The 19245-nt window shown below is 41.2% G+C and overlaps 1 long non-coding RNA gene across 1 annotated transcript; it reads right to left on the bottom strand.

Moving 5' to 3' along the window:
* Positions 1–14987: 14987 nt before the first annotated feature.
* LOC144246473 (uncharacterized) lies at positions 14988–18254 on the bottom strand. The gene is made up of 3 exons (XR_013340147.1): positions 18199–18254; positions 15792–15971; positions 14988–15026 (listed from the first exon to the last, which is right to left on the bottom strand). It is a non-coding gene; the product is annotated as an uncharacterized LOC144246473 (long non-coding RNA).
* Between the last annotated feature and the right edge of the window lie 991 nt (positions 18255–19245).

Below are 19245 nucleotides of genomic sequence, written 5' to 3'. Positions count from 1 at the left end.
TCAAGATGCACATAACTCCTAGTACATAATAGAAAAGTGCCAGAAAATTATGTGATTCAGAATTACAAAGCAAGTTACAAATATTTGTTGTTTTAGCTTTGGAGGTACCTAAAATGTGAAGAAATATCATCTCTGGTCTACAGATGGGGCAGAAAAGCATTCATCAGATTTGACTATGATGGAAAAGGTGTCTCTGGTAAACCAGCAGTCCACACAGACTTCCTCAGAGGCTGTATAGTGCACAAAACTCTTGATTAATTATTTCCATTTCTTAAATTTCCCTTCACATACAAGATACCATGTAATATGCAGTTCAGTTCAGTGGGATAAAAAAACAAAGTGTCTCTTACAGTTACTTGTAAAAACAATCCTGAAAGCAAGCTCTCTTCCTGTGTTGGAAGGACATGGTGAAACTCTGGCACAGCGCATCTCCATGGTTTCAGTTCTACAGAATATTAAATATTCACCATCAACTCCAAAACCCACACATTTACAACTTTTACATTTGTATATTTCCCCTTCATCTTCACTGAATTTGAATGTAATTGTTTTCACCTGAAGAATCTGGTATAATCCAAACACAAACCCATAGAAGCCTTTGCTATGCTATGCTATGCTATACTGTACTGAACTATACTATAACTATTTAATACACAGAAACACTGCTGACAGTGGATCAGCACTCAGTTCTAGGTCAAGCCTGGGCCCAGCTCACAGTGATGAAACTCTCAACTAAACAGTGAAATACCCCATCCAGCATTTTATCGCCTCATGGTATATTCACATGGGCACAGATGCTCAGCACTGGAGAGCAGCAGGGCAAACTGCCTAGTCTGAAGGAAATGCATGTTTTACCTGGTGGTAACAGAACAGCAAGACTGTATTTCTTTCAATCTCTGCTCAGAAAATTCAGGGATGTTTGGTATACCTTTCTAAGGTAACAATGGTACTCTTGTGTACTCTTTTCACAGCTTCATATACTATGGATTCAAAAGAAGCACAATCCAAAAAAAAAGGCCTTGCTGTTTTTTCCTTTTTGCTATATTAATTTGCATTTTTGTCATCATCTTCTGTCCCATCTAGGAACATAATTTTCTTTCAAGGCAAAACTTACAAAATCATGACCACACTAGAGTAAAATTAACTTTTGAGAATGTTACTGTCAAATTATTTTTTTAATACTTTTTTTTTTTTTAATGGGAATAGTTAGGCTTTACTCCTGTAGAAACTGAAAAAAAAAAAATCACTTGCTTTAAGTGCTTTATCACTTGCCTGGCTGAAATAAGTGATCAAACCTGCAAAGAATTTAATTTTTTAGCTTCAACCAGCATAGTTCCACTGAATTCACAGCAAACACTTACAAATAAGAATTGGGACATGGTTTTCGTCCCTTTACTTTTACTTTTGCTTTCCAACAGACGGAATACCAGCTCTGGTTTTGGTGGAAATATCCTTGGGAGTTCAGAAACTCTCAGTCATGAAACAACAGGCCAAGGTAAGTTCATCTCCCTCAAAACTTTTAGCTCAACTGTCCAACACAATTTGTGTGAAAGGCTGCTCAAGTCGAGCCTCTGCTCTCCTCCACCTCACAGTCTCAGCAGCTTCTTTGTGGTTTAAGACTCACACTCTCCACTGTGGCTGTCACAATAGTTATAGCTCATTTATCAAGCTCAGGAGGAGAAATGCTGCAAAAGGGACCCAGTCACAGGTACCTGTGGTTCAGTTTGAAGTTTGCTCTAGGAAATTGCCATAACCTTCCCCTAAATACAACAAAGTTAGCAGTGCTGACATGTACAGCAGAAGTCAATCACTAAAGTTACGTACAAATTTCCCCAACCACTGGTACCTAGGGGCCATTAGCTCCCCTGTAACACTATGCAGTTTCTCCAAGGCTTCATAACCACCACATATCTCTTCCATCTGCAGACAAGGGCACTGCACAGAATATTTGCTGAGGCAGGTTTGATAACCTTCTTACCCCAACCCACCTTTTCAATCCAGAGCTCCAGGCCTGAGTTTGTATTTCATAGCATTTCTATATAATCATTTGGTGTCTTTTACATGTAAGGGTTTGCCTGAACAGGATGATTGGCACACCTTAGTTATTCTCTAAAATACCTAAAATCTGAGACCTATCATCTACCAGCACAGTGCCCAGCCAGTGTCCAGCTCCTGTCAATTAGGCCAAATAGTAATTCAAAAGCTGTTGACAGCATTGAAAATTCAGAACTGTCTTTATATGTCTATCACTGAGTTTCATTCAGTGTTACCCAGTGAGTCATTATAGATCACAGTATGAAGAAAAGCAGATGCACTTTACAGCTGTAGTGTTTTTTCAAAGTTTCTTTTCCTCTAAGAATTCTAAATGTTTTAATCAAATTATGTTTTCATACAGAGAATATAATTCTTTGTAATAAGTAAAATAATTTCTGCTTAGTTTAAAAGTCTTGCCAGAATACAGAATGTGAAGGAGGCAGCAAAAGTCTTACTGATACAATATTATGGTAATATAATATACACTTCTGATTACAGCAACGTTTTCTGCTCTTGGAGGAAATGCTGGATTGGGGTGTTCAAAGGGGAAGGAAGAGAAGGTTGGCTGTAACAAATCTCTTTGCCTTGTGCTAACAATCCCTCCCCAGTTTCAAAGATGGAGATGAAAAAGAAAGATCCAGATTCTTGTGCAATAGCTGTCTTATACTGCTGTTCTGGCCAGTGGCAACAATGAGCCAGGAAATCCTTCCCTTATTTCGGCCTCCTCAGTGTGTGGGCTCTGGGCTGCCTTTGTACCCTTTGACCACTCATGCCTGGCTAAGGACAGACTCAGCAGCCAAATGGAAATACAGAGGCAGTTCAACTTTTCCCCAGCACCAGGCACACTAAATATAGCTCTACACCAGCCAGGGAGTGAAACTGTAGGATTTTTCCAACTAATCTGGTGTCAAAGGACTGCCCCAGCAGCTTTAAACCAATGGGTGTGGAAGAGCCCATTCTGTTATTAAGAACATGTGACACAATACTTTACAAGCCATCTGAAAAAGTGGAAAATTAAGGAAAGGTGATGCAGGGTATATAAGAGAAAAGTCAAATAACTCCCCCATTACTTATTGGCCACTTCTGTATAGAAGGAAGAGAAAAATTTAAAAAGTTGCTCTATGAAAAACACCTGGGGTTTAGACAATCATAAAGCTGCAAACAGTTATGAACAGGAACACACAGGCATTTCTTTCGGACAGCTTTAATAAGGATATAGTGCAGCTGTGTGACTTTTTTTTTTTAATCATTGTTTATGATACCTTCAGTATCACAAGCCTGCAGTCATTTCCAGGCAATATTTCTCTCTCCTAAATGCCCACATCTTTTAAATAATACCCATCAAAGCCCAAGTCTTGGCAATAAATTAGAAGACTTTCTTCATCTACATGAGCTCCAAATAATTCTCTTGTTCCTGGATTAAAAACAAAGCCAAGGATCCCAGAGTTTCAGAATGCCTCACTTTTTCATGGTTGAAAGAAGCCAACTTTATTACTCACTGGAGAGTTCAACAACAGTTCTTTCCCAACTCCTGTGTGCCTTAGCTGTTAACAAACACGACTTGCCCTGCACTATGAACCATGGGGCAGCTCACTTGTAAGTGCTGCCTACTGGCAATGGCACAGGAAGCAGCCAGAGCCACTGGCAGCAGCAAACTCTTCACCTTGGACCAAATAGTAGCATGGAGCTGAATTGGGTCTTTTCAATTTCAGTGAACACTGCTGCAATTTTCCTTATAAGAAATCTGTATGCAGCTAGGCCTACATATTATTTTGGCAGAGACAAACGGGACTGAACCAAAGAACTTCCTTGCTGGAATTTGCAACCATTGTGCGCCCAGCTTGTCTCGTCCACAAAGCACCTGATTCCATTAACAGGGAGTGTAGCATGCTTGTGTGCCTGCATGGGCTCTTGCTGTTTAATCTGCCCTTGCACCTGTCAGACAGTGCAGACAGGCCTGAATCACTTGGCTCTCATTGCAGGACTTCAACTGTCCTGCAAATCGTGGAATCACAAACCTTGTGTGGTTTCATTTTAGGATTTGGTTCAGGTCATGATCTACACAAACACCAGCCCTAAATTCACATGCTAAGATTCCTTCAACACTTGCAGGTTTGTCAGATTGTTTTATCCTGTTTCACAAAACCTGGAAACGTAAGGCCAGATAAGAAGGCAGGGAAACAATGAGCAGCAGAAGAGACTAGGGACTCGGTGATCAACAGAATAGGAAGGAAAGGCATAATAACCCTTAGAGTAAGTGTGAAGGGAAAACGAATTTAAAAAAAGCAGAAATTTGGGTGTAGCACCAAGTATGAAGAAAGCACAATGATATTTGGGTTTAATCAGAAGAATTATGATGTAAAAGATGGACCTGTTGGAGCACAGAAATGACAAGAGGGGTGGAGCACTTCTCCTATGAGGAAAGGATGAGAAAGTTGGTGTAGTTCAGCCTGGAGAAGAGAAGACTCTGGGAAGACCTTGTTGCAGCCTTTCAGTACCTAAAGGAGACTTAAAAGAATCATGGGGACAGACTTTCTAATCAGGACTTGTAGCAAGAGGACAAGGGGCAATGGTTTTAAACTACAAGAGGGTAGAGTCAGACTACATACAAGGATGAAGATTTTTATGATGAGGGTGATAAAACACTAGCCCAGGTTGCCCAGAGAGGTGATGGATGTCCTAACCCTGGAAAAATTCAGGGTCAGGTTTGATGGGGCATTGAGCAACCTGGTCTAGTTGAAGCTGCCTCTGGTCATTGCAGGAGAGTTGGACTAGAGGGCCTTTAAAGGCCCCTTCCAAACCTGATCATTCTGATTCTAGAAGGGTGTCAAGTAGAAAGAGCCATTAAAGACAATGAAAGATATTTCTATTAACAAAAAATTAAATAAAGGAAAAGAAAGACAAGTACATATGAAGCAAAACACAATTATATATTTATTTTTATAATATAGATTGCATATAACATATATTTATATGGTATATAAGTATATTTATATCAAGATATTTTTGAAATATTTTGAAATATTTGCTGTTGTTTTTTATACCAATCTTTAGAACCAGAATTGTTAACCAGTGTCTAACAAAATTGTTTTTAACAATAGGATGGGGGCATAAAGAATAGATCAACAAAGGCTAAGAGATATTTTTAAAAACTACATGCACTCCAGGGGATTTAGTTACAGCAATCTGTGAATTATTGCTGGTAATATTTCAGAAATTATGACAAATTGGGATAAAACAGACATAACACTTTGTTTTGCGAAAAAGAGTCAAATTGAGCTTCTAAATGAAAGTAATTTACATCTATGCAAAATCCATTCAGTGTTTGTAACTTGCAAGTGGATTTTTCTTATGTGAACCTCTGAGTACAGTAATTATTACTCTGTATATGTGGAAGGGAACTATAAAAACGTTCTGTAAATTACAAATTACTTTTGTCATTATCAGGTGACTCGTCTTGTAAACCTATTGTCAAAAAAGGAAGTCGGCAACTTTTTTGTCAGAAGCCACATAAACAAAAGACTAATTAGTCATCAATGCCCAATTTTTCCTAACACAGACATGCAATTTTTTACAGTCTTGAGTAAATCGTTCCATTTGCTCCATCTTTTGATATTCTGAGAATTCCATGTTCTGTTTCTATACCTTTCAATTTCAGGTTTTTATGATTTTGGACTTCTTTGTTTTTGCCTGCACTTAGAAAGGGCAACTTGAGATGAAGAGCAAGGGAGGCAGGTAGCACAGTTAGTCCAGTATCATAGAATCATAGGATGGTTTGGGGTGGAAGAGACCTTAAAAATCATCTAGTTCCAACCATGGGCAGGAACAGCTTCCATCCACTAGATCAGGTTGCTTAAAGCTCCATCCAGCTTGGCCTTAAACACTTAGGGATGGGGCATCCACAGCTTCTCTGGGAAACCTCTTTCAGTGCCCCAATATCCTCACACTAAAGAATTTCTTCTTCCTACTATCTAATTGAAACCTACTCTCTTTGAGTTTGAAGCCATTCCCTCTTGTCCTATCACCACATGCCCTTGTAAAATGTCTTCCACCATCTTTCTTTTAGGCTCCCTCCAGGTACTGCAAGGCAGCAATCAGGTCACTGTGAAGTCCCCTCTTCTCCAGGCTGGAAAATCCCAATTCCCTCAGCCTTTCCTCACAAGAGAGGTGCCCCATCCCTCTGATCATCTTGGAGACCCTCCTCTGGACTAATTCCAATAGGTCCAAATCCTTCCTGTGCTGGGACCCCAGAGCTGGATGCAGCACTGCAGGTGGGGTCTCAACAGAGCAGAATGTAGGGGTAGAATCCCCTCCCTCACCCTGCTGATCATGCTGTTTTGGATGCAGCCCAGAACATTTTTGGCTCTGGGCTCCAAATGTTCCTGTCCAGCTCTCATCCACCAGGATCCCCAGGTCCCTCCCAGCAGAGCTGCTCCAACCTGTTTATACCCCAGCCTCTGTTGATACCAGGGATTGCCCCAACCCAGGTGCAGCACCTTGAACTTGGTCTTGTTAAACCTCATGAGATTCCCATGCAATCACTTCTTGAATCTGTCCAGGTCCCTCTGGATGGTATCGTATCCTTTAGGTGTGCCACTTCTCTCTTTGGTGTCATCTACAAATCTACAAATCTCCTGAGGCTGCACTCAATTCCTTCTTCTATATCATTAATGAAAATGCTAAATAAAACTGGTCCCAGTACGGATCCCTGAGGGACACCACTTGTCACTGAGGTCCTTTAGGACTCTGAGCCATTGACCATGACCTTCTGCATGCAGCTGTTCCGCCAATTACTTATGCACCTAAGAATCCACCCATCAAATCCATCTCTCTCCAATTTATGGAGAGGGATGTTGTGGGGAAAGGCTCTATAGAAGTCCAGATAAATGACATCTGTGAACCTTACCTTACCCAGTGCTGCATTCACTCCATCACGTAAGGCCACAGACTGATGAGGCAGGACTTGTCCTTGGTAAAGCTCTGCTGGCTGTCCCAAATCACCTCCTTGTCCCTGATGTGCCTTAGCAGAATGCCTAGGAGGATCTGTTCTGTGATCCTCCCCAGGCACAGAGGTGATGCTAACAGCTGGGTAGTACCCAGGGTCTGCCCTTTTATCCTTTTAAAAGATGGGCACAATGTTTCTGTTTTCCCAGACACCTGGGACTTCTGACTGCCTGACTTCTCAAGTATCATGGACAGCAGCTTGGCAAAATCTGCCTGTTCCCTCAGACTACTCACTCTATCTCACACTATCTTTTATCTAGGATTAGGGTCTTTTTACCTCATGTGAGGTTGAACAACTGGTCGAGCACAAGAAAGTGCTGAAAAAAAAAACTTTAGAAAATCCCTATTTATGGTAATAAGAAGTTCATGCAATGTGTAATTTCAGGCATGCAGTCCAAGTAGTATCAGGGAGGTGAATCACAGCTGAAATTAGTCATGCTATAGCTGCCTCAAAGCTTTAAAAAATGACCCTCATATGCCCCCCACTTCCTGCTGTTAAAGATCAACCAAGTGGACGACATGAGCCTCCAAGTATTTCACTGCTGAGTTACTATGACTAGGTCCCACCCACAGGGCACACGTTGAAGCTTCGTGTATGACTTGCTTGAGTAGTGAACAGTGGGTGGAGGAAAACACATCACACCACTTCCTGCAGACATGTTGAACCACTCTATTATTCAGAGAAAAAACTCCAAATCTTCCTTTCCCTGGAACTAAAACCTCAACCAAGTCAGTGTGCCTCTCCCCCACAATCTTCCTTGACACAAAAGCCAAAAATCCATTCTGTCTTCTGTTGAAGAAGCAGCAGGCAAGTAATAATCATAGACAACAGAACTGTTTATAATTCCAAACTTATACACTGATCCTCACTGAACAGAACAATGCAAGAAAAGCCAAGATTACACAGGTCTTACTTATTAGAAGCCACCAGAGCCATGATCAACATATAATATTAGTAAGGAACAACGACTAGAACAATTGTTACTGCCTAGGATTGAGATATAGGAACTTCACCCTTCTGAGTTAAATGAGTTCTGATTAATTTTACCATCTACAACCTTGGGGAAAATCATCCTTCTGATTAATTTTCCTAAACTGTATTATTGTCTCTTTTGATGCTGCAGCCTGCTCTGACAACAGCACAGTGTCACTTCAAGTTTAATTAATATCTCTATTGCATTTCAATTACTTTTGCCTTTCTCAGATTACCTGTGTGTCCCTGTAGCCCCAGAACTGCCACATAGCCCCTGTTTCACAGAGTGGCTACCCAAAGGGAGCCATGGAAGTCACCCACAGATTTCTCTGCTGCCTGAACATGAGCCATCCATTTACATACCATAGGCCATAGCACACTGCTAGCACCCTGTCCTAGGCAGTGCACCCCATCCTGGGCAGCACATACCAAGGCTGAGCAAAGAACTGGCTGTCAGCTTCTACCTTCAGCCAGATTCTCATGGCCCTGCAGCCAATGAGTGTATTGAAAGCAACTTGCTCTCTGTACCCACATGCTCACACAGAAAGAGAACAGAATGCCAGCAACATACACGGCAATCCCTTCCATCAAGCTTCCCCAGTTTCACTCAAGGGAAAACTTGTTCAAAAACTGACAAGTTAGAGAACAAAGCAGGGACCAAATTATCTTTCTGCTTGCATCTTTTGTAATGCTATTCTGAACCTAAGGCCCAGCACATCATACCCTCCAAACAAAAGTGTCTCATTAACTAAAAGTCATTTGGAAAGCAACCAAACACCCATCTATGTAATTTTTTCTCCTCATTTACTGATAATTCAATGGAGAGGACATATTGCGCAGTGCTGCTGACAAGCTTGGGACATCCGTAATCAATGCCTGACTAATAACACTTGACAACCAGCAAAGACTGCCTGGTAGAAAAATTTTGCTTGCTAATCTAACTGAAATGTGGTTGAAACTCTGGCATGTCTAAAGAGATTGAGCAGATCTCCCATTTAAGGAGAATGTTAACATTTTCATTATTTCATGCATCAGCAAATAATAATACATTCAATAAAGTAATCTCTTTTTTTAAATGCCATTTTCTGCATATATGATTCAGTATATGATTCATTTTGTACTGCAAAAGTTTTAAGACATGGTAAAATGAAAAGCTGCTTAAAATATTTGAAGACTTTTCCCTTCCACTCCTCATTTTTCTTTGACTTAATTATTTTTCCTCTGTTTGGATTTATCTTCATAATAGAGAATAAATTAATCATGGGATAGGAGTCTGTTCAACTGAAGCACCTAATCCTGTGTGCTCTGTTGCCATCTAGAATACAAAAATAATTCTTTTGTGGCTTTGTACTGTTTGTGTTTCCAGCTTACACTGCTCACCATTGTGCACTTCAGAAATTTTTCTGTTCTAGATCCAATTCTTCCTAGTCTAGCACACCATCCGCCCTTCCACACACTTCTGTTTAGCTATGCTCATTCCCTTTTAGGCCCAATTGAGTCTTTTTTTGGCTCTTGTTCTTATTTCTGTATTTCTTCCTTGGATACAGAATTGGAGGGGTGGTGTGTGGGGTGCATTATGCATATGTATTTGTGCATATCTTCAAATAGTTCCCATCTAGTTGGTAGAAAAATAACTCTACTAAACTATCCCTTATTGCTATCTTTAATTAAATTTCTTCTCTTTTTTTCAGTTTCCCTTCTGGAGGTTAACTAAGTTTCCTGTAGAACTGAGTCAATATTCACATGTAAGACATCTTCCTTCATTGTTATAAACAGTGTGCCTTACAGAAGGTTTTACTCCGTGCTCTTTCCCTTGTTGCTGTTCTTGCTCTCTAGACGACTATTGAAAATGTCAGTCCTTTTTTTTTCACTTGAGGGTAGAGGACTCCAACACTCTAATTCCCAGTGGATTAATCACTTTAAACAAAGTCCTGGCATCTGTATCTGCAGGTTTGCTTATGTTACCATTTCCTGATTTTCCATTTCTGGATAAAAGAGGTTCAACATGAAAACTGAGAAAAATAGTTGGAGAGGCATGACCTCACAGAAATGCAAACTCCCCCCTTCTTTAATAGTATCAAAGAAGCAATTCACAGCAAAAGCAACAACCTTGCTGTAAACCATTCATCCTTCCAAACATGCTTCTGACCAGAGAAAAGGGAGAGAACCAAATGCATGTTACAGGGGAATTCTGATGAGCACATGAGGAGATGGAAAAGCTGGCACAGGAGATGTGAGATTCCAAATTGAGAGCTGTTCTGAAATCCAGGTCCTGCTTTGAGGTGGAGGTGTAAAACCAGCTCTGAAATTTGGATGTAAGTTCGAATTCCAAACAATAATGTCCTGCCATGATAGTCTCAGGGATTTTAGTTTAAGGCCCTTGCAAATTTAAAAGAAAATTGCTATTTTAAAAGCTATGTCTGAACAGTTCTTAAACGTGTAGCATAAACCAGATACACCCTCTAATTAGATATGAGTAGACACTAAATCATTATCCATCACAGAGTAAAAGCTCTCCTTCCTTGGCAGAAGGAAGATGAAATGTTTCCAGATACAAAATGAAAACATTCTAATAGTACTAAAATATTGAGATAAAAGAAAGCCAAACCAAGAGATCTCTGAAATATTTCCATTCTTCCCTACTAATACTTTAGCATTTTATTCAGGTGTCATTAAAGTGACTGAACTTTGATAGTTCAATTACATTTGCTTTTGTAATTAATTAGTTATTTATCTCCCCTTCCTCTGTTGGCAACTCAACCTCTCTTCAAAGCTTTGTCTTTACTACTTGTCTATAGGACACAACAAGAGAAAGGAAGTTTGAAACCTTGCTGAATAAAGCAACAATGTTCAGAAACAAAAGTCCAGGCTCATGCTAGCAGCAACAGCTGTCTGTAGCAGTATCTAAGTGGAGAATGTCAGGAGGACAGCTCCTGTGGAGCAACAGGAACAGCAGCAGAGTGCCTTCTCTGTTACATGAAGGTCAGATCAGTTTTGCATTTCTATTGGATTCTGGCATGGTGACAGATCTGAGCCTAAGCAATCCCAGATCAAACTCCAAGACAACCCATCTAGAAAGAAGTTTGTTGCCACAGAAACCATTTCTGGCAAGAGGGCTCCATTAACGTGGCCTGGGTCTCAGGGATCGGTCCGACCCCTGTCTGCTGCTGCCATGGGTGTCCAGATAGCGCTGGGCTGTTGGGCTCAGCCTGTCTGGGTCCCTCGGCTCAGCTCCCAGCCACAGGCAGCTTAGCGAGCACCTCTGGAGGGATTTCAGCTCTGGTGAATTCAGCTCTTAGTGAGCTCGCCAGTTCCTTAGGCAGATGCAGGGAGATGGAGAGAGGAGGAGTCTGTATGTGGTTCCACAGTGGTGTCCTTTAATTTCAGCTCCTGTGAAGGTGGCAGTGACAGTTCTTCTGTCGAACTGGGCAAAGATGGGGGTTGATATAGGGTACAGGGGTGTTGGAAATTGTCCAGTGGCCAGGGTTGAGGAGAATATGACCTACAGCCTTACAGAGAGATAACAGGGTCCAAAGGAGGAAGAGGGGCTTCTTTGGTCCAGTCACCGTGACTTGGCATTTATCTTAGGCAAGTGACTGCCAGGGAGACCTTGCAGGGCCTCTGACTGCTACACTCCATAGAGAGGAACAGAGGATGTACTTTAGGTAAGCTTGTTTCTTACTCTCCCTCTAACAGAGTTTTAAACCTATTGTCTACTCTTTTTCTCTTTTTCAGATAAATTAGCTACAGCTTTCCTACCCTATTAACAGAGTTCAGAATGGTGTTTTTAGTGGAGAAAAAGTGTTACAGTCGATGTATCCATTAGAGAATAAACTGCAATGTTTTTCTTAGCTGCTGTTGCTTACTAATACCTTTAGTTAAAATTATTGGTCAGTTTCTTCTAAACATTAAAGCTGTTCTGTGTCTTTTCAAAAAAAAATTGCCACCAGCTGTCAGGGTCAGCAGCTCTGCAAATGCTTCAGCTGGCAGAGTAATTCATAACAAGCAATAAAAACCACTCAGAATAAGCTTTATAAGAAAAACAAATATATTAGAGGAGACAAACAACTAATTTTAAGGTAATGAGCCTCACAAGGCTGCCATGTCTGGAGTTCTCTTTCCACAGTTCTTCCCTTACAAATAATTACTAAGCTGTGTAACTTTCTTTAGTTACCACCACACTGACACAATATAGCCATCAGCAGCGAAGCCCCAGGGCACCATGAATGCACCCTCAGATAAGGAAAAAACTGGAAGGGAAAAAATTTTCTTCTCTGTAGGAACCCAGGGCAGAAGGAATATTTCTCTTTCTGCTCTGAGGGCTCCTGACCCCCAGAGAAGCACCAACTTTGACTCTGATTCACGGAGAAAGGTTCCAAGATATCAAGATAGACTAGAGTCCACAAAAGTGTGAAATAGATTATAGAGAGTAGTATGGCACGTATGTGGTGAGCAATTTAGGTTTTGGGATTTTTAGTGTGTTGCAGATGGGAACAAGATGGAGGTTTTAGGGTGGAGGCAGATTGTTCTTCACCTTCTTGTTCCTTCTTCATGTGTTTGGGTTATGTCTTATAATTGGACAGAAAAGTGTGCATTGTGGTCTTTGAGGGGTCAGTTATTGGGTTAAAAGGGAAAATAATTTAAGTGTCATTTCTTAATTGGATAGTTTAGTCCTAAAAGACCTTGTAACAAGAGATTGTTGGCCATTTTTGCAGTGCTTTTCCAGTGCACAGAGTCAGGTATAGACAGCGTGCTAAACTTCAGATAACAATAAACAAGAAGCTGAAGACTGAAAAAGTCCTGTGCTTCTCCTTTTCCTACACAGAACCACTCCAGGAGGGTTTCCCCTAACAGGGGAACCTCAGGGAGGGGCACAAAGTTGGGCCAAGAAACGGATACTTCTCCGTGCACTGTTCACTGGGATGCCAGGAAAACTCACATTAAGAGCATCAGCTGGTTAATCTGAGTGACACCATCCACAAGGCTGGTTAGGGGAGGAAAATTTACTTTAATGCCCCCATCCTTGAACACCTGGCCCTGTGCAACTGTGCTCAGACAGGTAAGAGGCTTCCTGTCTGTCTGAGCTCACAAGTAGCCTCAGGTTCACTCTAATCAATGACATCTAGTACACTGACACCTGTGTACACCTAGCTCTGCAGAGACTCACCTTCCTCCCTTCTCTTTCCCCATATCCCACTTCTCTCTTTTCCTGCTGCTATGAGATTGCTTACAGTCCTCAGATCCAGAACAAAGGGAGCCAATTTTTGTCCACCAACTACAAAGTGAAATAAATGCCTCTCACTGAAGGTCAAATGACACAAGTTTTTTAATGAGATATTGGAACCACCAAATCGTTCTTCATTTAAAACTGTGATATTCAAATCACAATGCTGTGATGCAGACATTTTCACCTCAGCTGTCACAGAACAACATACTTGTCTGATCCTATAAAAACCCAACATTTTCTTACAGTATTCTTCCTAGACCCTGTAAAGACTTTTAAAACTTTGGGGATGTACTTTCCATGTTATACTCTCACCTACAGCTATATAGCACTGCATGTTAAATAAACTGGAAATGGCATTCTTCTGCCTCTTCACTCATGTAACAGAAAGGCTTTACAAGTGCATGCGCAGGAGCAGCCTGATATGGGGGAACAGCAACATAGCAGCAGTAAGATGGGGAGGCAGAAAGGATAGGGGCGAGGACAGTAGAAAATTTTGTTTCCTCGAAGAAGTTAAATACACAGGATTGACTATCTTTTAATGGCTTCTTGATTACAGAAAACTTGAAAGAAGAAGTGGTTAGACACTCTGCTCTTCTGGGACCAGTGTGAATGCAGGGTGCTAATGTGGAAAAAGTCACAGTAGGTCCTGACTAACAGACTGCTCAGAAAGTCCCATAATGCTCACAGTGACACTGTCACATCTTATGAGCCTACATGTAGCCATTTGTACTTATTTTACTGTTAAGTTTCCTTATATTTTTATTAATAGATATCTGCATGTGTTTTGAGCAGAAGACAGGGCAAGCTGTTATATTCTTCTAAATTCTCTATTTATCAGCTTTCCTCCCCATGCAACACACAAAAGAAGAAAGCATCACTCAGTGAATTGCTTTTCTTGTTTCTTTACAAAGACTGACAAGAACAGGAAAAACGTTCTCATAACAAGGACAAGCTACAATAATGAACAAAAGTTTTTTTTATCCTATTGAAAAAAATATTAATTTCTCACCTGATGGATTTCACTTCTCTAAACAAGCCCTCACATTTCACATTTTCCAAGCCAGATTCTGAACAGAAGGAAGAAAAGTGGCTTGGTGTTTTGAAAATATAGTAATGACATACACTTGAAATACAAAGACAAACTATATAGGTTTACACAGAGCACTCACACATGAAGGTATGTGGTTTAGCAGTTTCATGTTAGGTGTAATTTTTGGCTCGTATTCTCAGGGAAAATAAAGTCACTTACTAGTCCTTCAAAATATGTTTTATCTATTCAACTTACACAGTGCTAGTAAGTGCTCTGAAAATTACTCCAGGAACTTATCTACAGGCTACTGCCCTGATTACTTGCTGCAAACAACAAACAGTTTCTCAGTTTATCTCAACGATTTCCTTTAATCAATACAACTTGAACATTCAGCTCCCCTTGTGCCTAACTGGAATACAAGAAAATTTTTTGGGGAAAACCTTTATTCAGAATTCTTGTTAGTAAGAAATTTTTGAAGTTGTGATTTTTTTTTGGACACATTGTTTTGGTTGAGTCCTTGGAGCACCTCGTTGTTTTGCTTTAGCAACTCAGCTAGAAAACTGTCTTACCACATCTCCAGGGGTGATGGAAAATTAACTTGCTTTCAAGAATTAATAGATAAAAATGAAACTCACCTGTTAGTAGAGTTTATACGAAGAGGCTTTGCTTGCAATGTGAAGAGCACGCAACTTCCCTTCTCCTCATTCCTGCTCAGGCTGCTGGTGAAGCTTGTCCCCCTCTTGCAGCTGTGAGCAAGCCTGTCCGTGAAACAGCACAGGAAAGGAGGAGGAGATTGTGTTTCAGCTCCTGTGCTCTTTATGGTTCATCTGTGAAGGAGTCAGCCCAGCCCAGCCCTCTCCTCCCTCACCCACTCATTCATAAGAGAGAGAGACGAGTGCCAAAAGCAGGCACTGAATACAGAGATTGCCAAGTACATGGAGTGGTGTTTGCTGCCATCCCCACGGGCACACACACTGACACAACTGCACTGTAATCACAGCTGCTGGTGCAGAGGCCAAATCCAGCTGCTTCCAGCTTGTCTAAACACACACAGATGTTGCTTCACGCAGGCATATTGAAAAGTATACAGTGTTAGTGTTGTCATTAGGATCATTCACGGGAAGTTGTTTCTAGAGCTCGAGGAGATCAGACCTTACATCCAAACACAGCAGAAGGTGATCTCTGCACAGGGAAGTATCTTCTCTCACTGTGAAAGAACAAGAGCTGGGGTGGGGCAGTGCCTTCCTCTCTTGTCTACACAGCCAGACAGACTACAGAGGCATAAACAGACTGAAGGCCCTGCCCAAGGCCATTCAGGGAGGGTGTAGCAGATGAAAAAGCTGACCTCCTGCTAATTCACACTCCTACTCCCACAGGAGTGAAAGCTGCACTGTGGGATATGTTGAAGTTGTCTCACTCAAACTGAAACACACTATTTTAAAAAACACAGATACATACAAATTATACCATTGAAGCTGGAAACAAAAGCTGCAGCTCAGGCTCTAAATTGGTGTGTAACTCACCTGATGCAGTGCTCTGCCATCAGCTGTAGAGACACCAGTGGCACTGCATGGTCAGAGCAGCACCCAACCAGAGCTCCCTTCTGCTCACTGCAACAGTACTCTGAGGGGCCAGACATGGTGAGTCTGGAAACAGGAATCTTGTGCAGGGAACTCCAAGATGTGTTCTTTGTTTCCAACCTGCTGGAAAGCAGAGTGACATAAGCACAGAAAAAAAAAAATAGAAAAAATAATCCAAAACAAGGAGAAGACACAAGAACATTTAGAAAACTTGGAAATACTCCAGGAGTACTCAGGGCTAATATCAGAAACAGTATCAAAAGTAACTCCTCATTCCAAAGAGAGGCAAAGGGCTTTTCAGGTACAACAGGCTACCAAACAGCAGAGCACTTCCTCTGTCAGGGCATCTGGCAGATCAGAGATCTAAAATTATCTGCAGGGTTAAGAAAGGTTTCTGAGGAGGGAAGCAGCAAAAGAAAATAGGAAGTTCTTGGGTATGGTCATGAAAGGCTGCAACAAGCAGAGAACTATTCTTTGCAGGCTCACCGTGCTGCTTGGAGGACATTAGAGGTCAGGCAGCACACCTGGCTGAACAGACAAGGCACAGTCTCCTGGAAGCACAGCCAGAGGCTGAACACCCTCTGTAATATTAAGAAATATGAATGGTTGGTCTCAAATTTATTAGGACTACTGGGAATACTCCCTCTTCTGATTAATTTTTGTTGTTGTTATTGTTTATAATGGGGTTTAGAAGCTTGGGCCATCTGCCTTCATCACTTCCAAGGCGGCAGAGCCATGTGTTGCCATCTCCATCACACACAGCCACTGCATGTTGACAATACTTAAAACTCTCAAAATGAAAAGAAATAACATTTTTGTAGCCTTTCATCTCCATGAATTATACAGTAGTTATTAAAGCTGACAAACAGCTATTACTCGCTGCAAGCAGCAATTCTAGCTTTTCGCTCACTTTGGTCAAATCATTTTAATGTGTGTGATGATTAAGTAACACCGTTGAACTGAATTGCTCCTGGCTTGTGTATGTCAAAACCAGGAGCAGCTAGATTCAAAAAGAATGGAGCTAAACTGGTGTTATAAATGGACAGATGCCATGGAAATGCAGCAGGAAGGAGGTGATCTAGATCTTTTTCTTACCCATTGAGGAAAACTAGACTAGTTCCTCTAGAGTTTCAAATTCTCTTAAATTGCCATTAAGGAAGATTCTGCCTCACCTCTTGCAATATCTCCATTCCATGGCTAGGGCTGTTCTTAGGAAGATTGCAGTAATACAAAAATGTTTACCTACCATGTTTCAAAATAATTTATCTTTTTATTGCCCTTCTATGAATGTACATGAAAAACAGACTATTGCTACCTTTCTCAGTATTGATCATTTAAATGTCTGAGGATTAATCATGCTGTCTCTCTTTGATTTTTTGCAGATTAAGCAACCCTACTTTTCCAGTGTTTTTTGTAGATCATGTTTTCCAGGCCTCTGCTCACCCACACTGGTATCATTTCCAGTCATCAGCGTCTCTGCTTAAGCACATTCCACCAGAGGCCCTTTCTGGCAGTGCTGGCATTGATTCCAAGTAGTTGATCTAACCTTTGCCTACGAGGGCAAACTTTCTAATGAAATTTGCTTTAAATCCTTTCAAGCACCCATTTTGGTGAGGAAAAGAGGAAAATAAGTAAGTTCTCTCTATTGCAATGACAAGCCACAGAGACATTTCCATTTTCTATAGCTGAGTAACAAGAATTTGCTAATGCTCTTCCTGGTGGCACCCTGGAGTCCCTGCCGGGCCAGCTCTTACACTGCCCAGTGGGGTGGCTGTGCAGCAGAACACTTCACTTGTTTCAGAGGTTTCACTACAACCAGGCCTCTTGCTTTATCCAGCTGTTGTCCTCCTATTTTCCTTTGCTTCTGCTGCTGTTCCTGTCTGCACTTCACCATGTGTTATTTTTAATCTTTCCCACAAGTTAGAAGGGCAACAGGTTGTTCACAGGAGCACGTGGACTTCCAGCAGGAAGTTCTCTTTGTCCTTGCTATACTGATGTTTTCCAAGCTCCTTCAAAATTTAAATTCAAAAGCACTCAAAATGTCCTACTTTTGCTCACCTCAGTAGAGGCAGGAACCTGGAAGGGCAGCAAGGACTCAATAGGCTAGATAGGAACAGCAAGCCATTTCCACAGGGTTGGGGTTTTTTTGCCAGGTAACATATGCCTCTCTAACTCTTTCCTGAGGCAGGAAACATGTTTTGTTTACACTGAAAATGCAATTAAACAATCTTTTGCACCTAGACTGCCAATATCCAACACAGAGACTTCATTTTGCACACTAGAAATGGGCTTCATAAGGGCGAACTTGGCAACCAAGTAAAACCAAGTATGGTGGCCACATGTGGATTACCAGTTGTCATCTGCAGAGGATCGAGGACCTGTAGAGGATCAGCTGGCCTGTCCATGAGTGCTCTGTGGTACAGCTGCAAGCCTCCACGTCTTCCCTTTGCCTACAAAGGCAGAAAGGCCTCACTCTCACAGAAGAGTGAAGAGTGAGGTGGTGTGAGCATAACACAGCTATCCAGGAGCTCTGCCCATTTCTGTTGGCAACACTGAACAGCGCAGACGCAGACACGAAGGAAATGGAGAATGCAGAAATTTCTATGCCAAGACTATCATAATGAATAAAAAAGTTTTTTCAACATCTCGGCGTCAAGGACAGTGAAATTATTGGTAGCCATTACAGCTACTTCAGAATCCAGGCTAGAATACCTCTGCTCTTGTTATCTACAGAGCAGACTGAATTAATTCTTCCCCAGTTACGGTGCCCCTAGAGACACAGGCTTTGGTTACAAAGACCCATGGATGACTGTGGATGTGTTGGTACATTATAAATGTATGCATGAACTTCCATTCAGCTATGGAAAAGAAGGCTGGCCACAGGTAAGTGGAGTTCATCAAGAGGGACAGCCATGTGAACTTGATCTCCTGTGCTGCTCCTCTTCCCCCTATTAACATGGATTTGGGAATTTTAGTTTGAAAAGAAACATAATCATAAGATAGTCAATACACCAGTGTCCCAATGCAGTGAGGAAGACAGGACCTAAATGCCCTTGAACCAATACTTCAAGGACAAAATAATTCCCAATTGTCTATCAAAGTATGAATGTTCATAGTTCCTCAGATAATGGTGTTTGCCATAAAACACTGCTACAGACATCATGCTAAAAACAATAGACAGGGGTCACTGAGTTCACTTTTTGCTTTCTCACATTCAGTTTTAGATTCCCTAAGTATATTGTCCTTTTCTGGATAAACTCAATTGAACAGATATAACCTGAGAGTTTAACATGTAAAGGGAACATTTCTTCTGATTTTAGTTACAAAAATTCATGTGGATGAAACTTGATACAATAAAGTCTTGTTGGTATTTGTTTTCATTCATTTGCCCGATTAC

Source organism: Lonchura striata, chromosome 6, assembly GCF_046129695.1.
Source record: "Lonchura striata isolate bLonStr1 chromosome 6, bLonStr1.mat, whole genome shotgun sequence".
NCBI classification, from domain to species: domain Eukaryota; kingdom Metazoa; phylum Chordata; class Aves; order Passeriformes; family Estrildidae; genus Lonchura; species Lonchura striata.
This window is presented reverse-complemented; position numbering and strand designations above follow the sequence as displayed.